Source organism: Palaemon carinicauda, chromosome 31 (assembly GCF_036898095.1).
Source record: "Palaemon carinicauda isolate YSFRI2023 chromosome 31, ASM3689809v2, whole genome shotgun sequence".
Lineage (NCBI taxonomy): Eukaryota > Metazoa > Arthropoda > Malacostraca > Decapoda > Palaemonidae > Palaemon > Palaemon carinicauda.
Window position 1 is genome coordinate 16,781,813 of NC_090755.1, and position 17,090 is coordinate 16,798,902.

The window sequence follows — 17,090 nt, forward strand, 5'->3', positions numbered from 1 at the left end:
AGGATCATCAAGCTGAAGGCAGCCATTAAAGCAAATAACCATCGAAGGGGATCACCATTATTACAAGACATCGTAGCAATACCCTGGAAGAGATAGAACGCCTTTTGTTGATAGGGATAAAGGACAAAGAGATTGTTGGCAACGATCATTTGTGAGAAGGGCCAGCGTGATGAACAGAAAGAAAGAAAAAAGTGAAGCAAAGAAAACCAAGATAGCATTAACAAGCTCTTTTAAATAACACTTCTCTCTTTTTCTGTTTCTCTCTAAACATAGCATTAACATGTTCTTTAAATAAAATCTCTCTCTCTCTCTCACTCTCTCTCTCTCTCTCTCTCTCTCTCTCTCTCTCTCTCTCTCTCTCTCTCTCTCTCTCTCTCTCTCTCTCTCTCTCTCTCGTTGTTCTTCGCTGTTACAGTGTTAGATACGTCTACGTCTATTATTTTTTTTCCGAGAGAGAGAGAGAGAGATTAAACAAAAATGTGTTTAGAGTACATATGATTTTTAACAGCGTCAACGAGTTGAAAAACAATTAAATGAAACTAAGAAAGTAATAACAGCTAATCTGAATTCCTTTATTAACTAAAACAAATATTGATACAAACACACTCGTGTGCGTATGCACAAAGACACGCACACAGGTGCAAGAATTACTACGCAATAAGAGAGACGGTCGGGGAGGAGGTAGAGATGGTGACTGCGATAACATACCGTAACTCGTCACTGAAAGTAATGAAAATAAAAAATCAAAAGAAAAAAAATGTAAAAAATATGAAATATAAAAATTAAAAAAAATAAATAAATAAGCTAAGTTAGATTAAAATTTCCGTAGTGTAAGTTACGGTATGTTATCGCAGTCACCATCTCTACCTCCTCGCCGATCGTGTCTCCTCGTGCGTGTGTGTGTGTTTGCGCATACGCACACGCGTGTGTTTGTATCAATATTTGTTTTAGTTAATAAAGGAATTCAGATTCGCTGATATTGTTTTTTTAGTTACATTTAACTGTCTTTCAACTCGTTAACGCTGTTAAAAATCATATGTACACAACACATTTTTGTTTAATCTCTCATTTTTGTTTAATCTCTCTCTCTCTCTCTCTCTCTCTCTCTCTCTCTCTCTCTCTCGCTCAGAAAAAAAAATTAATAGACGTCTCTAACACTAACAATGAAGAAGAACAAGAGAGAGAGAGAGAGAGTATTTATTTAAAGAACATGTTAACACCATGTCTACCTTCTCGCCGATCGTCCGTCTCTTCCTGGCGTAGCAAATCCTACACCTGCGTTGGCCTGTCTCTAAGGTAAAGTGGCAATAAAACACATTTTTTATTCATTATTTCTTTATAATTATCTTTTTTATATGCTTCTTTCATATTATGCAGTTATGTTATTGTTATGTGTAATTATGTGTAGCCATTTGTTAAGGATTTATTATGGGTTTTTAGGCTGAGGAACGAATTAAATGAATTACCATGTATTCTTATGGGAAATTTCGTTTCTACATCCGAAGTAGGTTGTGGAACGAATTAAATTCGTATGTAGAGGTACCACTGTACTATAGTTTTCTGTTTGCAGTATATACTATATTGCAAAATACTGACTACTGTATAATTATATATAATGTAGTTTAGCCAGTGTGCTGCCATTGTGGCAAGCATCTGACGGCACGGTCCAGCCAGCATGACGCAGACTGGACTAGGAAATATAAAAGACATATATTTGTGTATTCTACCCAGCCCATTTGCTGTGACCTTCCCTTACAATATTAAAATCATAGAGTTTCCTGATCAGGGAAACTCAAGGATAAGGGTTCAATCCTTTTAGGGTTAGAAGTGTAATACCACCATCCCTTTAAAATATTTGATATTGTAGGGTAATATGAAAACTGATTTCTAATCAGAATATTGAAGAAATTCTATTCTTTCAATATAGGATTGGTCTCAGCAAACACCCAGGCAAGGATACCCAAGATATATTGGAAAATAAATACTGGTATAGTATATACAATAGTTTTTCTATCTGTAGTATATCCTATACTGCAAATATACTGACTACCTGTATAAACATATACTGTAATTCTGCCGGCATATAGCCGGCATAGCTAGTCCCTGCCAGCGCAGCCAGCATGCTAGCTAAAAGAGAGAGACAGCATGGAGTGAAGGCTGCCTTATTACTGTGTATGTATACACCAATCAAGGATGTAAATGTCTAATTTACTGCCTTTCTCCAGAAAGAAGGTTCAAATGAAAAGGGAGAATGTAACATTCTGGCTTCCATCCAGTCACCAGTACTATCGCCGGCACATAGCCGGCAGGCTAGCACCCGGCAGCACTGGTACAGTTGGCATACTGCCGGCTGAGTCAGCACCTATCTGTGGTAGGCCGGCCAGGCCAATACCCCAGCAACAGAACTTATGGCCAGCAGTCCAAGTGAGGACTGAAGAACCTTAGTGACAGAAGGGACTTCCCACCAACAGCCATCATGGCTGCCAGCAGCCGACAGCTATCATGGCTGCCGACAGATGACATGGCTACCAGCAGCCGTCATAGCTGCCGACAGTTTGCATAAAACATGGCCGCCGGCAGTTGTCATGGCTGCCAGCAGCCGGCATAGCCGCAGACAGCCGGACCACAGCTGCAGAGTAGGAGTCTGGCCGGCCCCCACAATCCACCAGCAACGGTGATGTTGCAGGACGATGGCTCAAAGAAAGACAATGGCTCGGCCATCTCAAAGAACTGAGGGGGAAGGAAAAGGGTCCTGTATGAGGTGTGGAAGGAGCCGGCAAGGTTGCCGGTCCTACACACCCTTAAGAAATTCTGTTTCAGTATCGAGGCTATCCTAGGAGGCAGGAGAATTCTATTCTCCAACCTAGGGTCTGCCAATACAGTTAAGGGGACGGCAGCAATCCCGCATCCCTCAACAAGAGAGAAACAGAGTTCCAGTGCTGGCGCCATCCCATGCCTCAGAAGAATAACTACTCTTCAGCCTAGGGTCTGTGAGCACAGGACTAGTTTACTAGACCACAGGGAGAAGGTGGCAGCATCATACAACCACTTCAGGTGCGGCCTAGGGATGGCTAGCCTCCTATGCCGGCAGCCTAGCCAGCAGGGGAATGACTATTCACCTTGCCGGCCAACTGTCGGCACAAGACTAAATACTCTGAGGTTCTGACCGAATCCCAAAACCTGCTATCTGCGGTTAAGGGGAGAGACAGAAAACCCTAGGCTAGTTATGCCTGAATGAAAACTCGAGGCACGACCCACTAGGGTTGTAGCCTAAGGCTACACTCAGAGGGAAAGAGAGATTACCCTTAAATCTCTACTAGAGACAGGTATCGGTTATATAATAATTCTAGGAGATATCAATCTCCGTTGAATTGATACACCAATACACAAGGGTAACCGGGGAAATGTCGAAAGTATTCTATATTGCCTAGGTTAGGTTACCTAGGCAAGAGAAGATCTCGGTTACCTAAATCACCGAAACTTTGACATATACGATCGACATAGAAAAAGGAAAATTATGCATATAAATATCTTTACAAGTATAAATTTCCTAAATAGCTTTCATGATTAAATTATTAATGCTATTTTAACCGGGAATGTCGTTCTACTAACTAAATAACACATGCCTAACGAACGACAGCGCCCATGGCGCCTCCAGTAACAGGCCTAGCTCCTAATCACAATAAATTACTCTAATTTCACTGAGACAGGAGCTAAATTACACACATTGTAAAGAATCAATACTCAACTTTCCAGAGGCGAAAGAAGCTGGAGATTGCATAATAATCCTTGAAAATCGATCAAAAAGGTCAGATCAACAGGGAACACCACCGTGCGAAATTGCTACAGAATTAGGAATGTCCGCCATCTTGGATATGGCACTGTTGTGATACTCAATAGTAGTACGGGAACTAGGGTAACCTTGATTTGGCTCCCCTTCTAATTCTGCCACTTTCCCCCTCGAAGCGTAAACGCTATTCGGGGCGCAGATTGCTGTGTGGTGTGTCAAGAATACGTCCCCTGATATTATGCGATATCCTTGAGAGAAAATTTAAGGATATTCGCACTAGGAGTTAGAATTCTGGAGACCTAAAGGTAAGATTCTCTGGGAATATCACTGTAGTACATTTATCCCTTAGGAAGCTACTATTAGGAACCTTCCATCAGGACGACATGGCTTGAGCCCAAAAAGAATAATTACCAGTAATTTTATCTTTATTTATAACACTCTAACTGTTGTGTTGTCAGTAGGCTAGCCTAGTACCTGTACAGTGAACCCTCGCTACTTCGCGGTTCGACCATCGCGGATTCACCACTTCGCGGGTTTTTTCCATAACCCATATATATACTGTATACATGTCGCAGATTTTCCGGAAATTTCGAAAAAACCGCGAAATCTGAAGACCCCCAAATACGATATTTCGTTACCTGTAATTCCATTAATACTGTAATTAGTAATATCTGCTCTTACTGATTGTTCATTGCATTACATATGATATATAATTCAGCACAGAAAGAAATAAAACACAAAAAGAGAATGTGATCATACGATAATACAGTACTGTATACAGTACGTAGTAAAATTAAATCGAACATGAAACACAAATCAGATGCAGTCATACCATATTAGAATGGTGTAAGGCTGCTGATGGCTACTACTGTACTACAAATGTAATGGATGTGCATCTTTTCCATGATTCTTTTGTATGTGTACGTACGTAGTACTGCATCCAATAATATTCTTTGTTGCAAAAATCACATTTCGAATAAGCGTACGAGAGAGAGAGATAGAGAGAGAGAGAGACACACACATCCTACAAAAGAATAAAATAACATACGTAAAGCTATTATTATTATTGTTATTATTATTATTATTGTTGTTGATAAGATTATTATTGTTATTATTATTATCATTATTATTATTATTACTGTACAGTATTATTATCATTATTTATTATTATTATTATTAATACTGTACGTACGGTATACGCGGGGTATCTTGTACTTTGAGTTGGTAACCTACGCATCATATACTGTAAGACAGGTTGTGATTGGTTCAAGCGCTGATAGATGACGAATCAGAACTCAAGTTTTGTTATCTAGCCTGTGATTGGTGTTTTGCCCTCCTCTCCAACCCGCAGCATCTGGGTTCTCGCGGGGCCCGGGTCGTCCACTTTCTCTTACGGCGTATCGCTGAGTAGACGTTCTTAAGTTTGTGAAGTTTTATCTGTGCTGTGTGCGACTGTTTTAGTTGAACTTTTTGTTAAATCCTACTGTACAATGCCTCCCAAGCGTTCTGCTTCTACTAAGGCTGGTAGTGAGCCTAAACGCCACCGAAGGATGATGACGATTGCTGAGAAGGTTACGCTTCTCGATATGTTGAAAGACGGTAGAAGTTACGCGGCCGCAGCCCGCCATTTTGGAATCAACGAATCCACCGTTCGCTATATCAAGAAGGACGAGGCGAACATTAGAAAGACGGCTGCAATCACCTTTAGCAGATCAGCGAAGCGAGTCGTTACAACGCGTAATAAAACGATCGTTGGCATGGAAGGTGCTTTAGCTGTGTGGATTGCCGACTGCCGGAAGAAGAACATAGCCTTGGATACGAACACCATCCGAACAAAGGCTTTGAGCTTGTATGAGAATTTTGCTGCAAAGGAACCTCAAGACGACGACGGAAGAAGATGATGATGCAGATGATCCTCAACCAGGGACATCCACTGATTCCCAGCCTCAGAAACAACGTTTTTCCGCCAGCAAAGGATGGTTCGCGAAGTTTCAGAAACGCTTCGCCCTGAAAAGCGTTTCCCTGCATGGCGAGGCGGCTTCCACTGACACTGCCGCTGCTGAAACTTACGTGAACCAGACGTTTAAGAATATTATCGCTGAAGGTGGATACAAGCCGGAACAAGTCTTTAATATGGATGAGACCGGCTTGTTTTGGAAGAGAATGCCGTCGCAAACTTTCCTGTTCAAAGAGGAAGCCAAAGCCTCTGGCTTTAAAGCATTCAAGGATCGCGTTACCCTCGTGATGTGTGGCAATGCTGCTGGATTTTTACTAAAGCAGGGGCTTATTTCTGGGCTCGAACCTGTGCCGCCCAGTGAATAAGCTCCATTTAAGCACTTATTCTTAGGTAATTTACTGCTAAATATACCAGAGAAAAAATGTAAAGGAGTGCTAGGTTAACTAGCTCGCTCACCTATTGGTGTCGGTATAAAATTGGGCGTATATTCCAGAGGTCCCGCACTATTTAGATTAATCCACGACAGAGAACCCCAATAGAGGAGAGCCGTTCAACCTCACTCGGTACTACTACAATGCATCCGCTCAGAACCCACTCCTTTTAGCACAACGTTCAAAGTAACCCGCTTTTTTTCTGGTGCTCTCGCTTTTGGATATTTTCTAGTGAATTATGGCTTCTTCGTCGGTTTCCCAGGAGACACCGTCTAAGTTAAGTACCAAGCTGGATTTTACTGTGTTTTGAGCAACCTAGATCGTTTAATATTTATATTATAGGAGTTTATTCTCTTCGTTCATACCGATCTTGCTTGATTTCACTACAGTTGGTACTCCTGTTTTTGAGAGCTTTTAATTTTCACTTGCGGTGTTACTATGTGTATTATTTTTATTATCAAATATTATTTGTTATTGTGAATATTCATTATTTAGCGTTTAGAATCCTCGTGGTTCAAATTTTGGGCCGATATCATTTACGTATCGCTATGGCTGCCGACCGTGCTAAGGCGGCAATGTTATTTTAGCCATCAGGTGTGTCTTTTGTGATTTAATTATTTATGTTGCATGCCTTGCCCAAAAATTTTCAATGTGTTTATTCATATATTTAACGCTATTATTATTATTATAATGAATATTTGTGCCATTACTCCGTTTGATCTGTCTGATTGGGGATCGTCAGTTGGTAGCCCTGCTGCCTCGTATCACGTGATCCTCCCCCACGCTCCCCCTCTAGTTAGGTGGGAGGCTAGACTTCTCCCCCTCCACTAAGGGACCGTTGCCTTCCCTCCTTTTAGAGGGGGTAGTTAAGTGTTTATGGACTTTGTCCTCCGGGTGGCCCGGCGGTTTAGTCTCTGTCTAGTCTGGTTGGCCACCGGTCTACAGAGTTGGATCCCGGTGTACCCTATTTTATATTCACTTTTCATTCTGGCTTATGTTATACGAAACCCTCCGGGTTCGATTGGCAGTTCTTAGTTACAGTTCCGCCCCCCTATTATTTTATAACATTTCCTATGATGATTATATATGACAGATCACTACCCCGGAGTCCCTAAAGGAATTGGTATTGAATATACCTTTATTTCCCGGCCCGGGGTCTACCCCACCCCGGGAAATCAGACACTATGTGTCTTAATTCCTTGTTTTTGCATCCTTTTTTATGCTCCCGGCTTGACCGGAATGGATGGCTATACTTTAGTTTCAAGTTAGACTTATGTTTAGGCCCGGGACCCCCGGTCCCGCCCCTATGTAAGAATATTATAGTTAAGCTCTAACCTTGCGTTAGACCTATGTTAGGCCCGGGTCCTCCGGACCCGCCCCTAAAAAAAAAAAAAAAAAAAAAAAAAAAAAAAAAAAAAAAAAAAAAAAAAAAAAAAAAAAAAAAAAAAAAAAAAAATTATTTTATTTTTTACAGTCTAATCTTGTGTTAGACCTATTTTAGGCCCTACTTAAAAGAATAGTATAGTTAAACTCTATTCTTGTGTTAGACCTATGTTAGGCCACTTATAGAATAGTAGTTAGGCTCTAATCTTGTGTTAGACCTATGTTAGGCCCGGGTCCTCCAGACCCGCCCCTAATTAAGAGAATTACAGTTTCTCATATACTATTCTTTTTACAGATGGTGCATTGTCTGACGCCGGCCTGTGCAGCTGTTCTGCACCAGCCTTGTGGCCACTCCGTCTGCCGATCTCACGCCCCTTGTGGGGTTCAACTGGAAGACGTTGTGGTATGGCACCCGGATAACTGTGTGATTTGCTTCGACCTCATCACTACCCTTGGTTCTGACTCGGTGAGTCCCGTTGGCTATATTGCCTTCTTATTTTATTTACTATTAGTAAGATATCTATGGTCTTGAAGGACCATTGGGAGTTTCCCTTTTATAATTCCCACTATTATTTCAGGCATCCCCGGAGCAAAAGTCTGCGGCTCGGGCCACACTGAAGGTGTGGGTTGGTGGTTTTGCCCGGAATGTAAAGTCTAAGCGGCCGTACGTCCTATCTGAGGACTACTGCACCATGGTTTACCCCAACGCCAAGTCTTCAGCTGCTGTGGCTAGGCATGTGGCAGCTCCCATCATTGCCCACATTGATGCCACTATAACGGGTCTCATCGACCCAGAGCAAGATCCATCGGACGCCCCCGGAGGTCTGGAGGACAATGTTGCCTCCATGAACCTGGACGTCGAACCAATGTTGCTAGACGAGCCGGATACAGGTAGGGTGGTAAGTGAGGCAGGTGTGTCCGGCGCTGAGATTCCTATCCTCAGCCCCGCTCTTTCTTCTTCTTCTGATCGCTCTTCCTTTCTTGGATTTTCTGGGGACCGTGATTCGTCTCAACGTTCATACCCGGTTCCCCCTAAGGATAAGTCTACTTCAAGGACCTTACCCAAAGCTCGCAAGCCTCACAAGACTTCTCATGGCTCTAAACCTGGTACAAACCCGTCTTCAAAGACCTCTGGTTCCTCCTCTAAGTCTCACGACCCGGGAGTTCCTTCCGCCCCTCCTGCTGCTAGCCCGGGCCTTTCCGAATCAGCTATGCTTCGCATCGTGTCGGAGATGCAGGAAAAGTTGGTTTCGGAGATGCAGTCGAGGATGGACACGATGTTCTCTAACTTCGGTCAGAGAATTGGGGCTTTAGAGCAAGGAGCTCCGGAGAGAGTCCAAAGCTCTCTCATACCGGATGCCTCTAAGCTCCCGCCGTTTGCCAAGAACAACCCCTGGCGGATGGCTCTTCATTCCCCGTTCTCAGACGGAATGTTGACTCTGGAGGGCCTTGGCACTCGCCCTCTAGAGGACTTTGAATTCTTTCCTCCGGGTCTGGCATTTCCATTTCATGGTTATGCCAGACTTACCGAGGAAGCTTTAGTCCGATTAGACAAGGTCCCCAAAGAGACGGTCATCTTCCCGAAGGAGCAAGCCCAATCTGTTTGGGCCAGATTTTTTAATGACATCGGCTGCACTAACACCATGCTGACGCCTCATAAAAGCTCCTTTACGATGTTCTTAATGGACAAGAACACCTTGACTCCATGCGTCAATAAGGTGGCAGAGCTTGCCTTTCAATATGCTCTGGAGGAGAAGCCCTTGCCTCCCATCCGAGAGGTGGATCCAATCTCCCTCCTTCTTCCCTCAGGTATTGAGTGTTGGGACAACGTCCATACCACCTTTACCTCCGGCAAGCTTGCAGCAGACTGTGCCTCAGTCTTGTTTAGTGAGAAGCTTCCCCGTCTCCCGGAATCTCTCATTAAACAGGAATATGATTCCCGCCTACGTGTGGGCCGTACTCTAAACCTGGCCACATCCACGGAGTCGATAGCCTTGACTTACGATACGGAGAGTATTTTTAAGTCTCTCAACAAGGCTACGCTACAGTCGTTATATTATGACTTATATGACTTTGCTACTGCTAAACGCAGATGTCGCAAGCATGTTCTAGCTGAGGCGACGATTAGGCATGAACCTAATAAACTCATCCGGTCCTCCTGTTGGGGTTCAAATCTCTTCCCCGAGGATCTCGTAGAGGAAGTCTTGGCGGAGGCCACTAGGGTTAATCAGAGCCTTAAAGCCCGTTGGGGTTTGACCCCTAAACGCAAGTATGACCCCGCAAATTATCAAGCCCGGGGTAGGAAGAAGCTTAGACCATATACCTCCACCCAGTTCAGGCAACAACAGAGTGCTTCATCCAACTTCCGGCTGCCTCTTCCTCCATCTTCTGTTGCCCCTGCACAGCCTTCCACCTCTCGGGCTCCTTCGGATGACTATGTCACCGTTCTGCTACCTAAGAGCCAGCTTTCTGGTGCCTCCGCCACTTCCCCTGCCTTTAACCAGTCCTACGAGGCTCATAGCTCTTCCCAGAGTTATGGTAGAGGTAGAGGCTACCACCGTGGCTCTAACCAGAACAAAGGCAGGGGAAGAGCCTTTCGCAGAGGAAAGAACTTCCGAGGCGGACGTGGAGGCAACTCCTCAAACCAATACTGAGGTGCAGCAGGTAGGGGGGAGGCTCTATGCCTTCCGCAACAAATGGAGGTTCAGTCCCTGGGCGTTCAGTATCATCTCCAAGGGACTAGGGTGGAGTTGGATTCAAGGACCTCCTCCTCCGAACAAATTTCGTCAACATTCCACTCCGGACCTGGTCGAATTTGTCCAGGAACTTTTACAAAAGAATGCCATACAAGAAACGAAACATCTGAAGTTTCAAGGTCGGCTGTTCAGTGTTCCGAAGAAGGATTCAGACAAGAGAAGAGTGATTCTAGATCTATCCCTTCTCAACTTGTCCATTCAATGCGACAAGTTTCGAATGCTTACCGTCTCGCAGGTGCGGACCTTACTTCCCCGTGGGGCCGTCACCACCTCTATCGATCTTACAGACGCCTACTATCACGTCCCGATAGCGAGACACTTCCGTCCGTACCTAGGCTTTCGCTTAGGGGACAAAAGTTACTCCTTCAAGGTGATGCCTTTCGGGCTCAACATTGCCCCAAGGATCTTCACAAAGCTAGCAGAAGTCGCTGTTCAGGAACTCAGGAATCAAGGGATTCAAGTAGTAGCATATCTGGACGACTGGCTCATTTGGTCAGACACCTCCCAAAATTGCCTAAAAGCCACTCACAAAGTCATCCATTATCTTCAATCTCTAGGCTTCCAGATCAACTTCAAGAAGTCCCGTCTTCTTCCAAAATCGAAGTTCCAATGGCTCGGCCTGCAATGGGATCTTATATCTCATACTCTGTGTCTTCCCAGACCCAAGAGGTTAGAGATTGCAAGAAACACCAAACGCTTTCTCAAAGACAAAGTAAGTTCCAGACGGCTTCAAGAGAAGATTCTGGGTTCCCTTCAGTTTGCCTCAGTGACGGATCTTCTTCTGAAGGCAAAATTGAAAGATATCAATCGTGTCTGGCGTTCGAGGGCGAACCGGAAGCTCCGGGACAGGAAAGTCCGCCTTCCTCCCATTCTACGGGAAAGACTTCTTCCTTGGACAAGAGCAAACAGTCTGTCAAAGTCAGTTCCCCTTCGATTTCCGCCCCCGGAATTAATCATTCACACAGACGCATCCCTATCAGGTTGGGGCGGCTATTCTCAGCTCAAGAAAGTTCAAGGTCTTTGGACTCCCTTGTTCCGCCATTTTCACATCAATGTGCTAGAGGCCATGGCAGTTCTTCTAACCCTGAAACGTCTCGCTCTTCCCAAGAAACAACACCTTCGTCTGGTCCTCGACAGCGAAGTGGTGGTCCGCTGCCTCAACAGAGGCGGGTCAAAGTCAGGGCCTCTGAACCATGTTCTAATAGCCATATTCTCCCTAGCAGCCTCGAACCGTTGGCATCTTTCAGCTGTCCACCTGGCGGGAGTCCGGAATGTAGTGGCAGACGCCCTGTCCCGGACCTCCCCTCTAGAATCGGAATGGTCACTCGATCTAAAGTCATTTCGGTGGATTCTCTCTCAGGTTCCCGGTCTCCAAGTGGACCTCTTCGCCACGGAATCCAACCACAAATTGAGAGTATATGTGGCTCCCAATCTAGACCCTCAGGCTTACGCCACAGACGCCATGTCACAGAATTGGGACAACTGGGAAAAGATTTATCTCTTTCCCCCGGTGAATCTTTTGCTGAAAGTTCTAGACAAACTGAGATCCTTCAAGGGACAAGTAGCCTTGGTCGCACCCAACTGGCCCAAGAGCAACTGGTATCCTCTCCTGCGGGAGTTGAGACTATACCCTCACCCGATACCCAATCCGGTTCTGTCTCAGATAGTACAAACACGCGTTGTGTACGCTTTCTCAAACATTCAGAGCGCCCTAACTTTATGGACTTTATGAAGTTTGCGGCTATGCATGGTGCCAATATTGATCCTCAAAACACCTTGTTCCTAGAATCAGATAAACGGGATTCCACCATCCGTCAGTATGACTCTGCAGTTAAAAAGTTGGCAAAATTTTTAATAGACTCAGACGTGAACTGTATGAACTTGAACCTTACAGTCACTTTCTTTAGATCTTTATTAGAATCAGGTCTGGCAGCCAATACTATCACCACTATTAAATCGGCTCTGAAAAAGATCTTCCTAGTGGGTTTTAACATAGACTTAACCGACTCTTTGTTAGCTTCAATTCCGAAAGCTTGTGCCAGACTGAAACCGGTTACTCGTCCTACCCCGGTGACCTGGTTCCTTAATGACGTACTCAAATTGGCTTCTGATACCATTAACAGTTCTTGTGATTACATGCCCCTTCTCAGGAAAACACTTTTCCTAGTGAGCTTGGCTTCCGGGGCAAGAATTTCTGAATTGGCAGCCTTGTCGAGAGACCCGGGTCATATTGACTTTCTGCCTTCAGGAGAGGTCCTTCTTTCTCCTAACAAATTCTTTTTGGCTAAGAATGAAGACCCTCAAAACAGATGGACCTCCTGGAAAATTGTTCCCCTCACGCAAGATCCGTCGCTGTGCCCTGTCACTACTCTTAGGTCTTATCTATCCCGGACCTCCTCTAACTCCTCGGGGCCTCTATTCGTTAGAGAACAAGGCGGTACCATTACTATTAAAGGGATCAGGCAACAAATTTTGTATTTTATTAAACAAGCTAACCCTGACTCTTTTCCTCTTGCACATGATATCAGGGCGGTTGCCACCTCGGTGAACTTCTTTCACCACATGAATTTTACAGACCTTTCCAGGTATACAGGGTGGAAATCACCGTCAGTGTTCAAGAAACACTACCTTAAACATTTGGAAGCCCTAAAATTTTCTACAGTAGCCGCAGGGAGCGTAGTTACTCCCGAGTAACTCACAGGTTAATGCCTTGACTCTTTATCTCTCCCTCTTACCTGCCTCATTTATACCCTATTGTATTCGTTGGTCTCGCACCTGAATACTGTTATTATATTTGTAAATTTTTATGCTCCTGAGTATCTGTATATATTATCACTCACGGCATTATTATACCTACCTTATTGGATTTATGTTCATATTTAAGATACCCTTATAATTGTTTTTTGGTACTCATCTCTGATTAAAGCATCCTGTATTTCTCTTACGCTTATGTTTTTTCCTTTATTTTGCAAGTTTGGTGACATTTTTCTCTTGTATAGATTCACTGGGCGGCACAGGTTCGAGCCCAGAAAAGGGATTTTGACGTAGGAAAAATCTATTTCTGGGCGAGGGACCTGTGCCGCCCAGTGAACCCTCCCAGCTCCTCTCCCTTGGAGTCCCCAAACTTTGGGTGCTAAGGAGTTGGGTTCTGAGCGGATGCATTGTAGTAGTACCGAGTGAGGTTGAACGGCTCTCCTCTATTGGGGTTCTCTGTCGTGGATTAATCTAAATAGTGCGGGACCTCTGGAATATACGCCCAATTTTATACCGACACCAATAGGTGAGCGAGCTAGTTAACCTAGCACTCCTTTACATTTTTTCTCTGGTATATTTAGCAGTAAATTACCTAAGAATAAGTGCTTAAATGGAGCTTATTCACTGGGCGGCACAGGTCCCTCGCCCAGAAATAGATTTTTCCTTCGTCAAAATCCCTTTTATAAGTCGAAAAATCCTCGCGCTTTGAAAAATAAAAACAAGAATCTCCTTCCCGTGTACTGGATGCATAATCCAAAAGCATGGATTACGAAGATGCTGACCTCCAACTGGTTCCACCAGTGTTTCATCCCGCAAGTCAGTGAATATCTCGTAGAGAAGGGCTTGCCATTCAAGATCCTTCTCCTTATGGATAACGCTGGTGGACACGCAACTGACCTGTCGCGTGAGGGCGTTCAGGTTGAGTTCCTGCCACCCAACACCACGTCATTAATTCAACCGATGGACCAGGGGGTTATCAGGGCGTTCAAGGCCCTCTACACGAAGAATACCTTGGCGGACCTCGTTGAGTGTGTGGATGCTGCCCAAGAGGATGAGGATGAAGATTTTAACTTGAAGGCGTACTGGCGGCAGTATACCATAGCCACGTGCCTGAAGAATATTCAGAAGGCACTTCAAGAGATGAAACCTGCAACTGTGAATGCGAGCTGGAAGAAGTTGTGGCCCGAGATTGTTTACGACGACGAGGGATTTACACCTGCTGAAATCCAACACTCTTCAGTACGCAAATCTGTGCAGTTGGCTGCCATAATTGGAGGTGACGGGTTTGGTGACATGACGACTGAAGACGTCGACGAGTTGTTGGACTGCCATTCCCAGCCCCTAACTGACGCAGACCTCGAAGACCTGACGAAATCGGCAAGCGAAGAAGAGAGTGAAACCCAGGAAGAGACCCAAGAAAATGTCGAAGAAACGGGCTTAACACTAGAACGGCTTGCCAAGGTCTGCAACCATATAAAGGAGGTGAAAGAAATGTTGCAAGAGTGGGACGAGGATATGGTTCGGTCGATGCAATTCTGCAACAAGGTTGATGACATAATGACTCCCTACAAGATGCTCTTAGATCGAAAAAAGAAGCAGCGGCAACAACTTCCGATCACAATGTTCTTCCAGCCTCGCAAAAAACAGCCAGTTCCTCCTGCCACTACGCCTTCGGAAGAAATTGAAGAAGTTGAAGAGGTGTCCCAGGAAAAGACACCTCCGTCTGAAGACACGTAAAATACTACCTGGCTGCACAGTAGAACACATCATCAGCTTCATCATCATCATTTCTACTGTGCAGCAAATTCATCGCCATCATCATCATCATTTCTACTGTGCAGCAAATTCATCGCCATCATCATTCAAGTTTTTCTTGAACTTCTTTCGTGGTGAGTACAGTAACAATCTTTATTTTTTACTTTAATATTCTAACATTCTAATATTTGTGCCTGTTTTATAGTTTAGTTTAGTATGCATTAAGTTAAAGGGAAGGTTTTAAAAGTCTACATGTTGTAACCTATCATATTTTTTTTGTTTAAAATTTACATTTACGTACGTAAAACAATCTCTCTCTCTCTCTCTCTATCTCTCTCTCTCTCTCTCTCTCTCTCTCTCTCTCTCTCTCTCTCTCTCTCTCTCTCTCTCTCTCGTAAATTGTTTTCCTGCTTTGTTACGTACAGTATGTACTGTATGATTTTATATAGATATGGTAAATTATATTTGTACTAATAACATATTTTGTAAAAGCTTTTACTGTAAATATCATTATTTATCACTTTCATCATGCGCGTTAAATGCCTTCTTTGTTCTGAGCGTGGTTGTTTACTGAGCGTACAGTACTTTATGACGCCGTCGTTTCAGACGGCGTCATAAAGAAAAACATTTCATTTGGAAGTCCTAAGAAAAATTAAGTAAAACATTGGTAATAAAAAAATCAACATACTGTATAATCAATATAATCGATGCAAAAACTAACCTATACATATATGTGTACACTAAATGAGTTTGTTTCTTCATTATGATCAGAGATGAACGTAAACAAAATATTGGTTGCCATTTTTTATCGTGGTTTTTAGGTGTTTAGGAAACGCATGATATAAAATCGCCTTTAATATTTGTGCCTGTTTTAGTTTAGGGTGCTGTAGTACATGCATTAAGTGTTCTGTACATTAAAGGGTAGTTTGTTAACTACTACGTACAAGGGAAGGTTTTAAAAGTCCGAATATACATGTTAAATAAATAGGTAAATATGATGTCACTACTTCGCGGATTTTCACCTATCGCGGCCGGGTCTGGAACCTATCTACCGCGATAAACGAGGGTTCACTGTACTCTGAAACCTAAAATTTTCCATATTTGTAATTAATTTTTCTACTTACTTACAGTATACTGTAGTTGTGTGTTTATGTAAAATTAAAATAAGAATGAATTTTATCTATACATTATTGCAACTTCCGTCAGCAAAAACATTTGTTTCGGACAACTAGTTTCTATAAAAATTGAGGGAATTATTATGTAAACGACGTGTTAAAACTTACGAATTGTGTTTTATTTTTATACTTTTTTTAACAGAGATACAGCTTGTTTTATAAACTAAAAACATAAATACCTGTATCTTAGTAATAATTGTTCTTTTAGCAAATGTGGAATATCTTATTGTAATATGCTTTAATCAGCTGATTTGGAAAGCATAGATGTAAACTGGAAATGATAGTAATTTGCTATATTCTTATTTACAATACTTATTTACGATACTAAAATGTGAATATTACATAAGTTATTATTGGATGTCTCACAGGATTATAATACAGGAGAGGGGGTTCCCAGCCCCCTCGTCCCGTCCCTTTTAGTCGCCTCTTACGACACGCAGGGATACGTTGGCGCTATTCTAATTGTTTATGCCCCCGCGGCCACAGGGGGCTGGGAGGAGGGTAGAGAGGAGACGTCCCCTTTTTTGTTTCATTTGTTTGATGTCGGCTACCCTCCACAATTGGGGGAAGTGCCTTGGTATGTGTATGTATGTATTATTGAATACTGTTAAGTGAAAAACCAATTAAATCAAAATATGGTTTATTTTAAATATAGCTGTAATTTGTTACCAGAGTAAATGGATATACAGTGTACAGCGTGAGCTGGGACAAGCTGGATGGATATTATAATTTCCTAATGATATACGAGACCTAAAAATATCACTTTATTTTTTACTAATTTCAAGGCAAATGCAAATGAATGGTATTATATTATGAGAGGAGTTTGGTAAAAAATAATTTTGAATTTGTTCAAAGTAAATTGTGAATGGTATTGAATTCCAGTTAGGTATTGAAATGATTAATTTTAGTCTCAAAATTTGGCAAGAATTGCCAATATGGTATTTATTCATGAGTATGGTGTACTGATACTTAAAAGCTTCACACAGTGACTCTGACTTTTTTCCATCCTCCACTATGGTTGGTACTGGGAGGGGAGTGATATGGGGGCTGAGAAATGAAAAAAAAAGTTTTTTTTTATTTAGTTTGAGA

At 43.0% G+C, this 17,090-nt stretch overlaps 1 protein-coding gene across 3 annotated transcripts in view; it reads left to right on the top strand.

Moving 5' to 3' along the window:
* The window catches only part of LOC137624325 (uncharacterized), a 224,961-nt gene that overhangs the window by 175,787 nt on the left and 32,084 nt on the right, over positions 1-17,090 (top strand). The gene's annotated exons all lie outside the window — the stretch shown is intronic.